The sequence below is a fragment of the Cryptomeria japonica genome, chromosome 1, assembly GCF_030272615.1.
Source record: "Cryptomeria japonica chromosome 1, Sugi_1.0, whole genome shotgun sequence".
NCBI lineage: Eukaryota > Viridiplantae > Streptophyta > Pinopsida > Cupressales > Cupressaceae > Cryptomeria > Cryptomeria japonica.
This window is the reverse complement of record NC_081405.1, coordinates 595,980,409-596,000,597: the sequence shown is the minus strand read 5'-3', so window position 1 is coordinate 596,000,597 and position 20,189 is coordinate 595,980,409.

The following is a 20,189-nucleotide window of genomic DNA, read 5'->3' as shown; positions in this document are numbered from 1 at the left end:
TTCATAGGCATAGATATAGATCCAAAGGAATTCTCTATATCACTCAGACTAGAGTGCCTAATGCCCTAGTCTTCTATATTTTTGTGTAGTTTTTAGCAATTTGGCTTCTTAGGACTTCAATTTAAAGACTACATATTTATAGCTCACTATAGTAAGGAGGAATAGAGTGCCCAACAAACTAGTCCAACACACTCAGGCTCAAATTAGATACCAAGTGCACATCGAAATTTCCCTTTCAACTTTGTACTTTGTGTCTTAGTTTCAGTTCGGCATTTCTTTGTTATTGCATTTTACATAGTCATTTTCCTTCATCTTTCTACCTTAATTTGTCATTATTTCACATTTAGCTCACTTCCCTTTCTTAGCAACAAAAGAATAAAAACCCTAAGAGTATTCCCTGACTCTCTTTTAAAAGATTTAGTCAAAGTGAATTACTTCCTTAGGAGCTTCCGTATTCCAATGTGTGGAGGAAAGGGGTTATGTCCTAAACTACCCGATCCTATTTTTCACCATCACAGGGAAATATAGGAATTAGATATATCTAAACCTAAGAGGTTCAAATATTGTTCTAAATTTGGGAGGGTTTGGAATGCACCTCTTCTTTCCATTAAGTTGAATTGATTTATTGAATTTGCTAAAATTAGGGTAAATATGTTGGAATTGACGTAAAAATGCATAAAAAAGTAAGCTACAGTCATTGGATCAAGCCATGAACCTATATCTAAGGACTGTAAGAGGATTTGGATATATTCCCAGAAGGATCTCCTGATTTGCCAAGACTGATGTGATGGTCACTCTGGTGCTCTGAACTTTTCACACTTCAATGGGGGATCAATTCGTCTCTACAAATAAATCTTATCTTGAAGATCGCATCTCCATACCTATTCTTGCACACACTAGAGAGAAACACAGAGAAGAGTGTATCCCCCCATGTTAAAGGGATTGCATATGCCTTATCAAGAGAAATTACTTTAAGGTAGTATGCATTCATCCAAAAGAAAAGAATGTTATCACATTGATATGCCCCCAAGAAGGATGCATCAAAGGATGATGCTCACAAAACAGAAAACACATAAGGGTTCTACTTAGCTTTGTGGTTAGTATGCTCTTATGATAAATAATGTAGTCATGTATATATTTGCATTGAATTTTATTCATCCCTTCAAAAAAGTAGAACCACTATCGAAGGAGGGCACTTGTTTCTTTTGAGTCAACATGGGAGAGGCCAAAAGAGATCTCAATGCTTTGCTTCATTCTCAAGTAGACAACATTAGGGACAACAAATAGAAGAATTGAGAAATAAATAGAAGAAGGTTACGAACAACCAAGAGAGAGAGAGTATCTAAGACACAAATGAAGCTAATCAAGCAAGTCATCCACCTCCTAATCTTGCTCAACATTGTTTTGGGAAGTTGGACAATATGCAAGAGGAGCCACTTCGAGCATGGTAGATGGAGCTACCACAATTTACAAACAAGGTACATTCTCTAATGATGGATCAATTTTTCTATTACTAGGAGCTAGGATAATGCTTTTGAAAATTGCTTAGATAAATCATTATCAACATCAACTATTCATATTCATCACTTGAACCAACAATGTTAGCATGAATTGGCATGAGTATTATTTTCATCTATCTCTTAATCAAGATTAATAAAAATAGGATCTTTAATCAAAATAGAACATGAACCATCATTTTTCTTAAGCATTTTATGTCTTGGAGATTTAGGTTGAATTTCCTCCCTAGGGTTAGGTGAAGGCTTCATAAATAGGATCGTGTCAACATTTGGAGTCTTTAGGGAGGAAGTACCTTGAGAAGCAACTTCACAAGCCTTAGCATGATGTCTTCATCAGTTTTCTCTTGCACAACAATTTCTTTTAAATAAGGATGCAAAAGAGAAGGATTTTTAGGTTGAAAGATAGGAGATGTCAGACGCTTTCCTTTGTAAGATGTAGGAGGTGGGACCACAACATATAAAGGATGAGTAGAAGGTGTGGGAATAAAACCATGCCCATGAAGAGGAGGAGGGATAGGTCTATCATGAATAAGAGGAATTGGATTGGGATCTGTAGGCTTGCTTGAGGATAAGATTATCTCATTCTTCTACCTTTGATAAGATTGAAATAGATCATCACTCTGAGGTTTAAGATGTTCAAATTGTTTAGACCAAAAGTAACAAAGATTAACATCTCCATACCTCATCATTGGCTGGTACATGCTATGATTAATTGTTATGATTACATCATCAAGATGAAATTTCAAACATTTATGAATGGTAGAAGAGATAACTTTCATGGAAGAGAGCCAAGGATGTACCAACTTCACACAAAATTGATTTGACATAGGAATGATAGAAAAATTGACATCTAAATATTTAGTACCAACCTCAACAGGAAAAAGTAATAGAACCAATAGTAGGACAAGAGAAACCATCGTAGATTTTAATGACCACATCAGATTTATCATATGTCACTTGATGCAATTGTAAGGTATAAAGATATTCTTCCGTTATCACATTTACCATACACGTGGGATCAATGAGCATGCCTCGTGAGAGCATGTCTTTAATCCTCCTAGTGATATATAGTGGGTCATCAGGTGCTTCAATAGTCTCACTAGGATCAAAGTTAATACATAGGTCCTTAGGAGGTTTAGGTTTTCCAATAAGATTCACCACATTATTAGATTAAAGGACAAGATCATTAGGAGAAAAGGAAAGATGTTCAGTCTCAATCACATTAGTAGAATGAGAAGGAAAATAATTGGTAATTTTTTGAAGGTTTTGATTAGGAGGAGTTAAGGATTTGTTTCCTTTGTCATTTACACCAACTGCAGATATGGTATTGTTATCAATAAGGTCTTGAATCTTACTCCTTAGGGAATAACACTTTGCAATGTCATGACCGAGTTAAAGATGATATTGAAAAAAAGCTTTGGAATCATAATAAGGTGTCAAAGGTTTGGTTGTGTCAATTGGTTTGATGGGAGGAAGCTTCAACATATTCTTTTGTAACAATTATGTCATAATGTTATGCAAAGATTCAGAAAGAGGAGTCAATTTTTTTCTAAAATATTTGGATAAAGGAGGGACACTTGTTGTTGCAGTTGCTACCTGATTGTTGTTGTTGTCATTGAGCTTGATGAACCCCTTGTTTGGTTTAAAATTTTCAAAAGGTTGTTGAGCACTTTTATTCTTATCAACCAAAGACATTAAAGGATATTATTCAAATTGACTCACTTGAAGATGATAGTTATGAAGTATTGTGCACAACTACATAAAGGAAGTAAACTCAGAGAAGCAAAGCTTATCCCTAATATCTTTTTGTAAATTAGAAATAAAAATTCTTCGAACGTCTTGATCAGGCATAGGATAAGAAATTTGAGAATAAAAATGCTTATATTCACTAGTAAAATCAGTCAGTTTTTCTTTAACACCTTCCTTACAATGCATTAAATTGGTCACAATAATATTAGGACCAATATTATTATGAAATTATTTAATGAAAGAATTAGCCAATTTTTGAAATGATGTAACTGAATAAGAAGGTAAAGAACAATATCATTGCAAAGTTTTATCTCTAAATGTTCTAGTAAATAATTTAGCAAAAGTCTTTGATCATAAGAAAAATCACTACACAAAGTTTGAAATATTTTCACATGAGTCATAGGATCACATTTTCTATTATAAAGCTCCAATTGAGGGACTTCTACAGGTTTAGGGGCGATTAAATGTAGTTTCCACCCTTGACCAAACATATATTTCATTTTGATAGACATACTTAGACCTTCCATTTATATAGGATGGATATGTTTATACACTATTAGACATATTTTATGTTATGAATTATGTTCATGATCAGGATATGATACTTTATATGTTTTAGTTGATTAGTATGATGATAGATACCATGTGGATTAATACTATTTTATGATGATGTTATCTTGATGATTACATGATTTGATGGTTTTACACACATTCATATGTGTTAGATGGATTAAACTATTTATGTCTTGATGATGCTTAGTAGTGCTAACCCTAACCTTTGATTATATGTATGCGTGATGATCATTCGTTGTACATTGTCTGACTGTATTTGTGGTGGGAATCAATTTTACATCACTCATTGTGAGTGGGATGTGTCATTGTAATATTCTTTCACTTGTTTGTTTTATATATATATATATATATATATATATGAATCGTCATAAGTGATTGCAGGACTTCCAGGTGCCAGACATTTATCCCTCCTGGGAAACCAACTGTGAGCTCCCCTGGCTTGATAGGTGCGAGTGTTTATTTTCCCAATGGTAAATATGTTGTTCAGAGATGACAACAGTTCCCCTTTCGGACTCTAGGTTTAGGTTGACACTTGTGTGGTTGTTAGTGTTGGCGTATGCACCATGCCAATTGTTAGTTGGTTGCTTTGGTCATATGTAGTATGATTTAGTTTCTTACATGATTTATATGATTAGATTAATTATTTTAATAATTATTTTGTAATCATATGTTTATCTTGGTTTATTGATATTTATTTATTAAGGTTGTTTGAAATTTATTTAATATTTAATTGCTTGATCAATTTATTTGTAATTATTAATTGCCTGTAGTTTATATTTATTTATTTAAATGTATATCAATGTCTTGGTTTGAATATTATTTAATAATGTTTCTAGTTTAGTTATTGAGCTTTAATAATTATTTATGACCTTACATGTGTGATTTATTAAATATTGAATTGGTGTTCTATTTATTTAGTGTAAATGTTTAATATTTATTTGGGGGAAATAAAACTATAAGTTAAATTAAATAAATATAATTACCCCCACTTGTAATATTAATACATTCTATTTTCTCTCTTTTGATATTAAAATTTCTATTGGAAAGTCAATGGGGGGGGGGGGGAATAGAATAAAATAAAATATTTCTAACCCTAAGTTTTGAATGAGATTATTTAAAAAATGAAATAATCTCATTGGATGGAATTTTGGCTAGGGTTTTCGACTATTGGCTTTGCTTTTTATTCTCTTGTCGTAAAGTTTTACGGCTTCTTCCTTCATGATTTTCTCCTGTAAAAATCCTTGCTCTTCTGAAATTTTTTCTGGTTTGATCTTGGAGCTTGGATTGGCTGGGAATGATTGGTCAAGCTAAAGGAGTGAGGAGGTTGTTCTTCAACCTCTTTCTTTTCCATTACACAAGGTGAAGGTAGGTGGTTTGTAGCCTTTGTTTTCTCTCTATATTTTGGTCTTTGTGTCTTCTCTGTGAATGTTTTTTCTTGCTGGGAATTTGGAGAAAATGTATTTATATTACATATATTCTTGTTGCAATGAATAGAGTGGGAAAATTTATTTGTGCATATATTGAGTTGTCGGTTGTATGCATTTTTAGTTGCTTCTCGAATCATTTTCACAACAATGGCCTCATCTCTGTACATTTCTTGTTTGAAGCTGAATAGCTATTGTTATTTTATTCATACTGTTGGAATCATTTTGGGATAAACCATATTGGGTATTTATATTCATAGTTTTATTTATGTATGTTCATCTCCCTGTAGAATGTCATTCATGACAATGTGATGCTTCTTTTGTGTATTCTTGGTTTAAGATTGGCTTTTGTGTCTAGTGCCTTTCCTTCTGAGTCTTCTTATTATTGTTGTTTAATAGTGTTGTGGATGCTTATTTTGAAAATGAGTTGTCCGGGAGATGCCATGAGAGAAGGCTGCATCTAGTTGTTGTTGATACCAACAAGTGTATGGCCTTGTTGTGATTTGTATGGTGTCTTTTTAGCAGCTTATGATGGCCTTGATGATTGGCCTTATTTTATGATTCCTTTCTAAGAGGTCCCCTTACTTATTCTCCTTATTGTTGTAGTTTTGTTTCTTGCTTCTTGCTCATGTATATGTTCATGTGGAATGTTTGGGTTGCATGATATGAATCTCTTTTCAGTTTGCATAATTTCTTTTAGGACCTCTTGGGCATGTTAATTTTGTATGGGTCCATGATAGAGGGAGTGGGCCTCCTTGTGATGAGTGGTTCCTTGTAAGGATGCATGAAGTCTAGACTACTAGGGCACACAAGGGTTTTCCTTGCATTGTAAAACAAGTGATAACCTAAAATTAATATGGGATGGGTAGTTAGCTAACTAATAAGATAATAATTTGATTTAGCCTCATGGCCTAGTCTAGGGAAGATGTTTTAGGATAGGCATGAGAAGGTCGTGAAGATGGTAAGCTAATTTCCCTTAGTCTCTCATAGGTTGATATGGCTCCACATGTCCATCAGGCTAGTGCCTTGTTGTTATTTAATGTGGATGGAATGTGATGACACTCCACTCTTGCATGTGTCCCCTTGTTATTGGTTTCATAAATGCATTCTTTCCTTGTTTGAATTGATAGCCTCTGGGAGTTTCCTTATTGTGTTTTTTTTTGTTTTTCATGCATAAGAGTCTACGTTATGGTCTAGTCCTTGGTATTAAGTGTCAACCTTAGATTTAGAGTGTGCATTGGAACCTAGCATCATCTCCTAGCATGAGGGGTGGTTCCTTGTAGGTTCCACATTGGTCGGGTGGTTGGTGCTTTTTATCATTGGGGTTTTTCCCTTGCTTGTCAGTGTTCTTCTCTTCGTGTGTGGATTGGATCTTCATTTTGATGGCAAAGGATCTTCATGGAAGCTGATATATGTATTTAGATTTATAGTGGTTAGAGTGATTCAATTTTAATACTCATTGATGTATATGAAAATAAAATGTAAACACTTGAAATGGTTATAGGAGAACATTTGTACTTGTGTTAGATGAGCTATGCTCATGTTGCAGTCACTATGTAATTAGATTGTAATTATTCAAGTGATATTGATATTTTATGTAATTTATGTATGGCTATGTTCTAATGGAATAAAGAAAGGTCTCTTTAGCTTATTTTATCATGTTATGCTTCAATGTTGGAAGTAGACTTAGTTTATGGAAATGGATTAATTTCATAAGATTGTTAAAGACTTGCAATTAAATGATGGAAACATTGAACATGAGAACCTCAAACATATGATATGATTAATGGGATAAAGAAACATAGTGAATGCATGAAATGGTTAGAGGTAGAAAACATGCTATGTAGCAAAGGACCTTAGACAACAACATGGAAACTAAACAAGACATGTGGCTGAAATTATATTATGACTAATGAAGAATGATATCACTAAGGAGGCATAATTGATATGATGGCATTAATAGGATAGCTGCAATAGAGTATATCATGACAATACTCTCATAGTTAGTATGGCAAGTTAGTAAGCATGCATTTCATATTAGTAATAAGTGGAAATGGAATATAGAGCTATGCATTATGCATGTGGGCAACATCAAAGATATTATCATAATAGGAGTAGGAACTCATATGCAACATGTAATGGTAAGAGTTATATGCATTATGTAAGGTCGAAAGGAAGAAGTTAGACATTGCTTAATGTATCAAGGATTCATGTTAATTAATGATTATGCACTAGGAGATGGATTATCATGATAGATTCATTATGTTCTTAAGGTATGGAATGGTTAAGGGATAGTTAGCTAGAGTGCATTTATGCATATGCACATGATAATAATGGATAAGTAAAAATATCTCATTATAGTTCACGATAGAGAAAGATAACTCTCAATGTTTAATAATGTTAGTGAGTATATGTTGTTGCTGAATTTTAAAGTAATGATATTAATGTACCTTAGGGAATAGATGCGGTATCATAATGTAAAATTCGCTTCCGTACTTTAAGAACTTATTAAGATAAACCAAAGAATAAGATGAGAACATTAAGGTTAAACTAATTTAATCAAAGCTTAATCATGTTAATAATATAAGTTAAGTGACATTAGTTTATTAAACAAAAAAAAAAATTATTAGCCCTCTTAGAGTAGTTTGACTTTATTTCTCTAGGGTATTTTGGCGGGCATTACACAAAATGAGCAATATAATTAGATAATGGGCTTGCTACATCAAATGTCGGCACATTTAACTTGGATTAGTTCATAGAAGCTATTTATTGCTACAAGGATGACATAGTTTGGGCTAGGCTATTAATGGTTTCTTTGGTGGATGGGTTGAAATTGGACATGTTGGATTGGGATGGAGGATTAACATTGTTAAATGAAGGAGGAGGTTGAGAATAAGGAGGTGGGACAATATGATAGGTAGGTGTGGGAGATGTTTGGGTAAAAAATGGAAGACTCATAGAAGGAGGGATGAAAGAATTTTGATTAGCTATGCTTCCCCCTTGACTAACATGTGTAGGAAAAACATTTTGTGTAGAAGTAGCCATGATATTGGATGTGAAAGTAGGGACACTAATCATAGGAGTAGTCATAGAAATAGAATGATTAACTTCACTAGGAGGTTGGGTGTAACCAAGGGCTTCAACACAAGTTTTAAAAGGCATAATATTAGTGTCAGCAATATGAGTAAGGCCATGCGATAAATCAGCTCCAACTTTATCACTTTGAACCATTCTTTTTAATCCTTCAATCAATGGGATAGCCTCACTTTTCGGCTATTATTGATTCATCCATTGTTGAAGATTTTCAAATTCATTGTCTATCTTCTACAATTTCTCAATGGAAACCCTAGTTATTGATTCAAGTCATGATGAAAATTATGTAAAGAATGATGATAAATGACATTAATTGTTGGAATAGAAGAACCAACCACATTCTCATGAAATAAGTTATCCACATTAGGATCCATATCCTTAGTAATTAAACCTTGGGAAGCCTTAATTCTACAACTTTTTCTCATGGGAATATTACAGGTAGGACTAATGGTAGTAAAAGTCATGCACAAAGGAGGGAAATTTGAATTTGAATTTAAAAAATATGATTAAGCAATACAAAATTTTGTGAAAATGATTGATTAACCAATTAATTAAGAAATTTGATTCTTGAATTTGAAAGAGAAAAGCATAACATTCATAAAAATCAATTCTAAAAATTAAATTGAAAATTTATACAACCCTCATGGTAAATTTTAAAATTATAAATTAGGGTTTTTGTAAATTCAACCACTAAATTTATGTAATTCATTTTGAAAATGAGATCTAGGAGGAAAATTTTAAATTTTAAAATAAAAAGATCTGAAATGATAAATCGAAATTAGACAATCCACAAGCTAAATTTTATGATTAAAAATTAGGGTTTTTGTGAGTTTAACCTCTAAATTTTTTAAATTCAATAAAAATTTAAACTTGCAAATGTATGAATTTGAAATGCATAAACACTCATATCTGGGAACATAAATCAGAATTACAAGTGTGAGGATTTAGTTTGACCAAAATGTAATGGTGAAAAATTAGGGTTTCCACCATTAGATGTATGAAAACTGCTAATTTATGACATGGAGACCATTACATTAGGGAAAGATAGAAATTAGATATATATAAACCTAAGAGGTCAGAATATTGATCTAATTTTGAGAGGGTTTGAAATGCACCTCTTCTTTCCCTTAAGTTGAATTGATTTATTGAATTTGCTGAAATTAGGGTAAATGTGCTGGAATTGATATAAAAATGCATAAACAGTAAGCTACAGTTGTTGGATCGAACCACAAACCTATATCTGGGCATTGTAAGAGGATTCAGGTTTGTTCCTAGAAGGAGCTCTTGATTTGTTTGAATCGGTGTGACGGTCACTCTAGTCCTCCAGAATGGTGGGAAAATGATGAGTGATAGATCAAGAGGAAAACTAACCCTTTTCCTCAAAGAGAGATGAGAGTTTCACTATTTATTATCCTTCAAGCACTTTTCACCATTACATTGGGAAGATAAGGGATAATTCACTAGATTCAATCTTCACATAAAGATGATAGATTGAATTCTAAATGAATTAAGAATGTTAGGATGATCCATTCTTCCTTTGTTTGATTTAGAAAGGAAATTGATTAGATTATGTAGTGCAAAAGTGACAAAGAATCGATTATAACTTGAGATCGAAATATGGGATGAAGCTGTGCACTTGGATTTGGCAGTAAAATGTCGAGACGAAGTCGCCTTGCAAATTTGATGAAAAGTTGTCCAGACTGTGGTGGGAATGTACATGGTCCTCCAAAAAATCCATGAAATGAAAAACGGTTTTTCCACCTCTGCAAATGAAGTCCGAATCCAAAAGTATAGTTGTGCATCTGCAACCTACACACAAAAAAGAGAGGAAAAGGGGTTGGGATTGGGGGTTTGCCTTTAGGTCAAACCCTAGTTTTTGAATTAACCAAGTAATGAAAGAAAGTAATTGCAAGTAGATGTAAATGAAAGAATGAATTTTAAGTCACCTCAAGGGAGGTTGTAGCAACAATATTGATAGAAATGCTTGTATGGAATTGTATTCTGGAATCAATCTCCTCTTCAATGGTTGGATCCTTGACTTGAATGCAACACCTAGCCTTGAAGGGAGACTTGAGAATGCTCAATGCTGGAAAAGAATGCTTGAATGCTTGAATTCTCTTGAATTCTTGATCACTTGTAAAATTCCCACTTATCCAACTTATGCAAATGAGATAGAAAATGCCCCCTTAAATACATGTTGGTGGATATGAATTTCGCCACAGGTCATGATCGGGGAGGTTTCCCGCCCGAGGCACAACCCACAAGACATGCTCTAGAAAGGGTCCTTCCCTAAAATAGGACAGGGATAGGGGTGCGACGCCACTATCCTAGGAGGACAAGGGTGCCACGCCCCTGTCCAAGGGGGGATAGTGGCACAAAACCCCTGTCTTACCTCTTTCTCTAGGGTAGAATGCAGTTGGGGTGATGTAGAGGCCAAGGAAGAAGTTGGTTTCATAAGCCGAGCACTCTCTGATCTTTGATCAGGCTAGATGATTCAAGTTTGCATCCATGAGGACCCTATTGCAGTCATAAATTGCTAGGGTCCCAAATTTATGACACTACATTTAGCCCCCACTTTAGTGAGAGTATAAGCGTATGCCAATACTGTCGATAAAGTGTAAGGAAACAAGATTGAAAGACTTTCACCACATCAAGGAGGAAAGATGCACCAAGCCCCCAATGGATTTAGGATCTTACAACTTCGATTGACAAAGTAAAAGGGAAGATCGAGAAGGGGAGAATCATGACTGCAAGTAGAAAAGTTCCCTTCACTATGAGTCATGAAAGCGAGGATAAAAAGATTAGAAAGAAAAGAAAAGTTCACTAAGAAATTATAAGCATCACAAGAAGGAAAGTATGAGCGAAGTGTATTCTCCCACGTTAAAGAGACCGCACGTGCCTTATCGGGAGCGATTTCTTTAAGGTAGGATACACCCAAGAGAAAGAGAAGAGAGGGAGCACATTATCACAAGGATTTAGCCCCCAATCAAGGTATAAACCCAAGGATAATGAATACAAAACATGAGGTAGTGTCGCTTTCCTCAAGGTTAGTATACTATATGATAACTCATGTATATCATCTATGTATATGCATATAATAATCTTCATTCCCCAAAGAAGGACACTACCTTAGAAGAAAGGGAAGAGAGGATGTCGTTTGAGTCAACATGAAAGATACCAAGAAAAGATCTCAATGCTTTGCAACGTCCCCAAGTAGACATTAAGGGAACAAATAGAAGAACAGGGATACATATAGAATAATGATCACAAAAGAGAAAGAAAGGAGAGAGAAAGATCTCCAGTGCTAATATTGCTAATCAAGCACGACATCCGCCTTCCGATCTTTCTGATCACTATTTTGGGAAGACGAACAACATGGAAAACGAGTGATATCGGGCACAACTGATGGAGCTATTACAAGATCCAAACAAGGACTATCCTCATGTTGTAAGTCACTTTGTTTGATTCTAGGAGCTAGGATTAAAGTTTGTGAGAACTCATCCGATAAATGTTTGTCCACATCAACATACTCATACTCATTATCAAAAGTATTAGGAGTTGTATTACCATTATGAATAACATTTTCACCCATTTCTTCATCAAATTTTAAAGCAAGTGGAGAAAGACTATGAATAGGAGTAAAACCATCACATGTTTTTTCCAATTTATGATATGGAGATGTTGGTTGAATATATTGCTTAGGAGAAAATGGAATCATATCAACTGTTGGAGTCTGAGGAGATTGAGTATTTTGAGGGATAGCTTCATGAGCTCGAATACGATGTCTTCGTCGGTGTTCTCTTGCACAATGATTCTATCGAGTCTTAGTGGAAGGCTGGGAAGGAGGAGGAACATTTGAAGAAGTAGGAATGGTTTTCTCCTTTATAGTGGAAGGTTTAGGTTGAGGTCTTTTTGGTTGAACAATAGCAGAGGCAGGCCTTTTCTCTTGATAAGAGGAAGGAGGTGGATCTGCGTTATAAAAAGGAGTAATATTGGGTGTAGGGAGGAGACCAAGTCCATCATGGGGAGGAGGGATAGGTGTAACCTTAGGAAGAATATTGGTGCTCTCCTTAAGAGAAGGTAAAGTCACATCCATAGGAGTAGGTGGACAATTTTCCTTAGGAGGGAGATTAGTTCTATTTGAGAGGGGAAGAAGCTCATCTTGAAGAATAATGGGAATGTCAAGTGTTGGCGATCTAGGTTGACTTAAGGATAAGATCATATCGTTCTTCCATTTTTGATAAGATTGAAAAAGAGCATCGCTCCTTGATGGAAGAGATTGGAATTATTTAGGCCAAAAGAGATCAATAGGAACACTAGGGCTTCTTTCAGATGGACAAAATAAGCTATGGTTTACAGTTATGATTTCTCCATTGTGAGGAAATTTAAGACACTTTTGGATTGGAGAAGAAATAGCCTTCATGGAAGATAGTCAAGGATAGACTAACTTCACACGGAATTGCTCAGAAGAAGGTATGATAACAAAGTCAACATCCATGGATTTAGCATGAACCAACAGGAAGAGTGATAGAAACAATGGTAGGACAAGAGAAGCCATCAAATAACTTCACAACTACATTAGAAGCATCATATAGTGGTTTATGCAATCGTAAAGTGAAAATATACTCTTCAGTTATGACATTAACCATGCAAGAAGGATCGATCAGGGCACCACAACAAGGGATATCCTTAACCTTTGCAACTATGTATGAAGGGCCATCAGGTGCTCTAATGGTCTCACTAGGGTCAAATGTAATATGAGGATCCTTAGGCATATCTTGTGTTTATACCATATTAACCAAATTTGGAGCCATACAGATGAATGCTTTAGAAGTGAGAGAATTAGGCACAATCTCAATAACATTAGAGGTATGAGATGGCAAGGGATCAGTGAAAATCTTAAGATTTTGATTAGGAGGAGCAACTGATTTATTCCCTTTATCATTCACACCTGCCACCAAATATAGTATTATTATCAATCAAGTCTTGAACCTTATTTTTCAATGCAAAACATTTCTCAGTATCATGACTAGGTTGACAGTGAAATTGGCAAAAGGAATTGATATCAAAATAAGGAGATGCAAGTTTGGAAGGATCAACTTGTTTTATAGGAGGAAGTTTGATAACATTTATATGCAATAATTGAGACATAATACTATGCAAAGATTCATTCAAAGGAGTAAATTGTCTTTCTCTTTGGAATTTTTTTGAAATAGGAGGTACACCTATTGTAACATTCACATGGTTGTTGTTAATTGGATCATTGAACTTGATGAAGCTTTTTGTTGGTTTGAACTTCACAAACGGTTGTTGAACACTCTCCCCCTTATCACTCAGAGCCATAGGAGTGGATTGCTCCATTTGACTCACAACCAGTTGATAATTATGGAGTGTTGCACACAACTACGGAAAGGAAGTAAACTCAAACAAAAGAAGCTTTTTCCTGATATATTTTTGTAAATTAGAAATGAAAATTCTTTGAATATCATTATTAGGTACATGAAAATAAATTTGAGCACACAAATGCTTATATCTACCAATGAAATCAATCACTTTCTCTTTAACACCTTGTTTACAATGCATTAAATCAGTCAAAGTGATTTTAGGGCCAATATTGTTTTGAAATTGTTGGATGAAAGCATTTGCTAGTTTTTGAAAGGAAGTGATAGAATAGGAAGGCATAGAGTAATACCATTGTAAATCCTTATCTCTTAGTGTTCTTGTAAACAATTTTGTAAGAAATCATTGATCATAAGCAAAATCAGTACACAAGGTTTGGAATATTTTGACATGCATAAGAGGATCACCTTTTCCATTATAGAGTTCCAATGGAGGGATCTCAACATGTTTAGGTGGCATGACTTTAACAATATCAAGAGAAATTGGGCTGGCAACATCAAAGGTGGGCACACTAAACCTAGATTGACTCATAGAAGAAATTTGTTGTTGTAAGGAAGACACAGTTTGAGCAAGATTGTTAATTGTCATTTCGGTAGAAGAATTCATGTTAGACATAGGTAATTGAGAAGGTGGTGTGATGTTTTTGAAATAAGGTATGGATTGAGAATAAGGTGGTGGGACATTATGATAAGTAGGCATTGGTGATGATTGGGTAGGAAAAGGGACACTTCAAGGGATAATAAAGTTGTGGAAGGAATTGCCCCCTTGTGTCACATTGATTGGTTGAGGAATAGTAGGAATACTCATGGAAGACATAGGTAATGATGGAGGATTAAATGAAGAAGAGGGATTACCCCCATGACCTATGGTTGTAGGAATGGTAGTTTGAGTTGAAGTAGCCATGATGTTAGAGGTGAAAGTAGGAATACTAGTCATAGGATTGGTCAAAGGAATAGAGGAATTGACTTGTGTTGAAGGTTGTGAGTGACCTAGGGTTTCGGCACAACTCTTGATAGGAATGACATTAGAATCAACAATATGTGCAATGCCACACAATATATCAATTCCATTCTTATCACTTGAAGCATGCGCTTAGGACCTTCAATTAATGGAAGAACTTCACTATTAGGGTATTCTTGGGACATCCATTGTTGAACGCTATCAAATTGATTGTCCAATGTAGATAGTTGATCTAAAGGAACCCTAGTTAAAGCTTCTTCTTCATCATGGGATCCACCAATGGGGTGAATAGGCACATGATTAGGATGAGAAGAATTAGCATGATCCTCATTAAAGGATTCACCCAAATTAGGCTCCATCTCCTCGGTAATTAAACCTTGGGAAGCCTTAATTCTAATGCTTCGTCTAACGGGGATAGAATAGGTAGGACTAATAGTGGTAAAACTCATGCACTAGAGGGGAAATTTGAATTTTGAATTGTAGAACAAAGCTTACAAATTTGAGTAATGCAAAATTTAAAAAGATAATGATTACACAATTTGAACTTTGTTGGAGAAAGGGAATGACACAATTTCCAAAAAAAATGAGAGAAAATTGGAATTTAAAAATTAGGGTCAAGGGAATACCACTTAATTTTAAAATAAGAATTTTTAAAATCAGGGTAGACTATAATTAAACTCTTAATTTTAAAAATTTTCTTGAAAGTTGAAATGTTGAATTTTGAAGGTATTTCCGATTCTAGAGGGATGAAAAATTGATAAAATGAGCCAATCTTCTGGATAAGTTTTTCCCCTTTTTTTTTGATTTCATCCCGTTTGACCTAAATATTTGAGGCACTTAAAGGATGATTCTTGAAACAATTCATTAATATAAAATGTAGTGCTCGAAGTCTACTTTCCAAATATGTAATTTTTTTCAATACCCATATCTTAAAAGGAAGTTTGAATAGGCATTAGTAAAACCTATAGTTTAAAAGTCACTTTTTAGGACCATATCATGCCCGTGTTACAACAAGCATAATTTGACCTAAATGAAACTATTTTTCTTTATCCTTTTGGGAAAAGATCTATAACTTACTAATCTTTGATGAGGATATTTTTTTGTAATTTTTTTCCATGTATTTTTTTTTTTTTAATTCGGCATAATCACTGTTTTGAAAAATCCACGTGTACGGCAAGCATAATTTGACCTAAACTTAACATTTTTAAATTTTTTTTTTTTTATTAAACTGTATAGATTTGTCTGTAGTTTGATGCCATATAATTTTTTTTTCACAAAACTTAAAGACAAAAAAGTTATTAAAATTTAAAAAAAGCGGGTTATTTCAAGTTTATGGATCTCGTTCATTAGAAATTATTTTAAAATTAAAAATATTGATCCATTCTCTTAAAAAATTATATATTTGGAATCTAGACAATGTGTACTATAATGGGTTTTTGTTGTTTAAAAAATTTCTGAAAATTAGGTGTTCAGATATATTTTTGAAGTCATTTTTTTGTATGAAGCTTGATTTAGGCTTGAAGTTGTAGGTCAAACCAGTTCCGAGCCTCAAGTTCGGCTTTTTGAACCATTTACCAAGCCTAATTCTAAACCTACCAGTGGGCCCGAAAAAAATCTTTTTACAAACGGGATCCCGTGTTGAAAACGGGGTCCCATTATTTATTGCAAATTATTAAAAAAACAAAAACAAACGGGATCCCATTTGCTTTTACCATTAATTTTTTTTTTGAATTGTATAAATATATGATCATTTAACATAATAAAACATGTCGATTCAAATGTGCGATTTTTTACATGATATATTATGATCTAGTTGTCCTTTGGATGCTTTTTGGTTGCAATTTTAGATCCATTTTTTGAAGGTGGCATTTATTGCATAAGTTTTTAGTCATGGGGTCTAAACAACGTTAGAAGAAGAAACAAAGGAGGAAATTGACTGTCGAGGAAATTCAAGAAGAATGAGAGAAGGAGGCCAAACTTCAAAGGGATAGAAGAATGACGATTCGACAAATGAATAATCCTGATGCTTCTAGATGCACAACAATGGAAGAGACAAACATTCAAGATGATGCCTTGGGGGATTAGACGGATGTAGATGATGCAATTATGGATGGTGATGATGTGAATGAAATAATTATGAAGAATATTCCAAGTACAACATTCTCAAATCCAGGTACGTCTTCAAATTATCTAGGCACATCTTCAAATCCTTCTCTGCAAGACATGGATAATGTGATTATAGGTGATCTACATATTGCTGATTTAGTAGAAGCTGGATATACCAATGTTGAGATTGATATAATTGTCCATGAAAATGAAAACCTTCATGTTGGTAGAGATGAAATTCTTTTGAATTTTGAAACTAAATATCCTTTTGAACATGGTGAAAATGAAAATCCTCCAATTGGTGAAGATCAGGGAAACTTTTTTATAAAAATTGAAAAAATGTTTTGGATAATCTTCCTGGTAAGATTTATTGGAGACAGATAAGAACATATGCCAATAGAATATACAAAGAATTTTTTTATTGAAAAAAACTTGCAATTCAATGTCAACTTATGATGCAATTGACGAGCATGTGGAAAATGAGAAAAGTGATGAAGAAAATAGGCATCTATGTGAAAGCATAAAAAAAAGATGAATATGTTAAGCATGTTATGTCTACTGTTGCAAGTGCCCTTGAATCTATTGGTACAACGAGTCAATCTAAAGATAATAATGTGGCATGACGAGCTATAACAACTGCCATAGTGAATAAAGCAACCTTGAATAAACAGATGGTAAGCAACATTAATGGAATTTTAATGATGCATCCTAAAACATTGGTTAGAGCAGCTAAAAGAAGAGAGTATTGAAAGTAATTCAATCAACCAAAGTTGGAGTTTTAGTGGTAGACTTTGCAGGTCAGATATGAAATTGAATATTGAAGTGAAATCTTTGGTTGAAAAGTTTTGGCATGATAATACAAGGGTATCATCTAATGCTAGAGATGTTCTAAAGTTGAGAGAGGGGTGTAAAATTTGTGACCCTCATCGTACACCCATCCCCTTAAGCTGAGTCATGTCCTAATCAATTAATTTCCCCTTAAGTCATGTCCTATAATTTACTTCAAATGATCCTCTTTTAAGAAACATGTCTTATTTCTAGTTTGATCCGCTTAAGCCACATGTCCCAATTGTACACCCATGCCCGTAAGCTGAATCATGTCCTAATCAATTAATCTCCCCTTGAGCAATGTCCTATAATTTAGTTCAAATGATCCTCTTTTAAGGCACATGTCCTATTTCTAGTTTGATCCCCTTAAGCCACATGTCCCAATTGTACACCCATGCCCTTAAGCTGAGTCATGTCCTAATCAATTAATCTCCTCTTGAGCCATGTCCTATAATTTAGTTCAAATGATCCTCTTTTAAGGCACATGTCCTATTTCTAGTTTGATCCCCTTAAGCCACATGTCCCAATCGTACACCCATCCCCTTAAGCCGAGTCATGTCCTATTTTTGTATTTTAAATTAAATTTGACTTAGTTAATATACATGCATTTAATAAATTATTTCAAATTAAGTTCCGATTAATTTTTTTTTGTGTGCATGTAGGTACATCTTGTTACCAGGCTTTTACTTGTGGAGATCTAATTTAGAATCTCTAGATTGCTTTTGAAATTGTGGAGATCTGATTTATCTAGATTGCTTTTGAAACTGATTTAAATGTCTTAGATTGGATCAAACTTATATAATACTTTAGATTTCAGAATATTGAGTTAGACTTTAATATATATATAGATTTAAGACTTGTGGATCTTGAAAATTTTAAATTTGAGATACATGGATGAAGCTAAATTATTATATATTCAAGAGATGCACCTGGATTAAACTTTTTTATATTTAAGCTTTTAGTATGTATATATGTAATTTTAGAAATTATCAATTGCTTTGAATTAAATTTTTAATGTATACAACATTTGTGTGTGTAAACATGTGTTATTTGGAAAAATATCAAAATTGCAAGTGTTTTATTTATAATACATTATATATATGTACATGTGTACAAGTGTGCTATTTTTATAAATATCAATTCCTCATGTGTGTATATGTGTTAAATTGCACTTGCTATTTTGAGATGTGGATGAAGCTCTAAATTATTATATATTCAAGAGATGCACTTGGATTAAACTTTTATAAATATCAATTGCTCATACTACATATATGTGTTCAATTGCACTTGCTTCATTTATTTTTAATCTATTTATTTAGTTTTAGTATCATGTAAGTACACATACACATACATATATAGATTTATATTAAAAATAAATGAAATTTACATATAGCTCGAGATGATTATAAATAAATAAATATATGCATAAATATAATGTCCATGAAACACATGTATGTTTGTGTACTAGAGAAGTGAACACTCCAACGTAAAACCTATATATATATATATATATATATATATATATATATATATATATATATATATATATATATATATATATATATATATATATATATATATATATATATATATATATATATATCACATGTACAAGCACTACATATATGTATATCAAGTCTAGATGTGTGATGATCAACAAGTCCACATGTGGTCAACATGAAATATAATCAAAGTGTACATGCAAAATAAACAAGTCCATGTGTACGCGCAAAATAAACAAGTCCCAATGTGTACACATGTACACACATGTATGTATCAAGTCCATGCTCAAAATGAAATATATAATCAAAGTGCGCAAAATAAACAAGTCCCATGGGATGGAATGATCAAATGTTAGTAAAATTGCATGAAACATGTAACAAATCTAGCCCCTAAAATGAAGATGACTGTAAGCCCTAAATATGATCTAGATTCCTCTTCAAGCCACGCAAACAAAGAGGAGAAGATCCACTCTGCAAGACAAAAATGTTCAAGTTTGTGAGAGTTCTACGTAGTTCATGTTCATATATATATATATATATATATATAAAAAAAAACAATTTAAAAATTTCAATTATAAGTTCAGTAGCACATACGTGTACATGAGTAGGCTCATCTCCTCTAGACTCTACTAAGGGCTCTGCATCTCTAGGTGCTATAGGGGCAATCGATGGCACTGGTATCTCATGCTATATATAGTACATGAACACACACACACACACACACACACACACACATAGATCAAGATCAATTGATGATTTAAAATAGAAATATAGATCTAATTTATATTTAAAATGTTCATTTTGAACTAGAGATAATTTGATGTTCATATGCATACATACCTGACTCAGATCATCTCCTCTAGGCATTACAGTATCTGGGGCGACATCAAAAAAACTGAGCCACTATCAACAAGATCCTACAAGGTATTTAACGAAGATTTGCACATGTCAATTATATGTATCAATTAATTTAATTTTTAAAAATATGATTATGAAACTTGTATCAATTTTTTTTAATTTAAATCAACATTAAATAC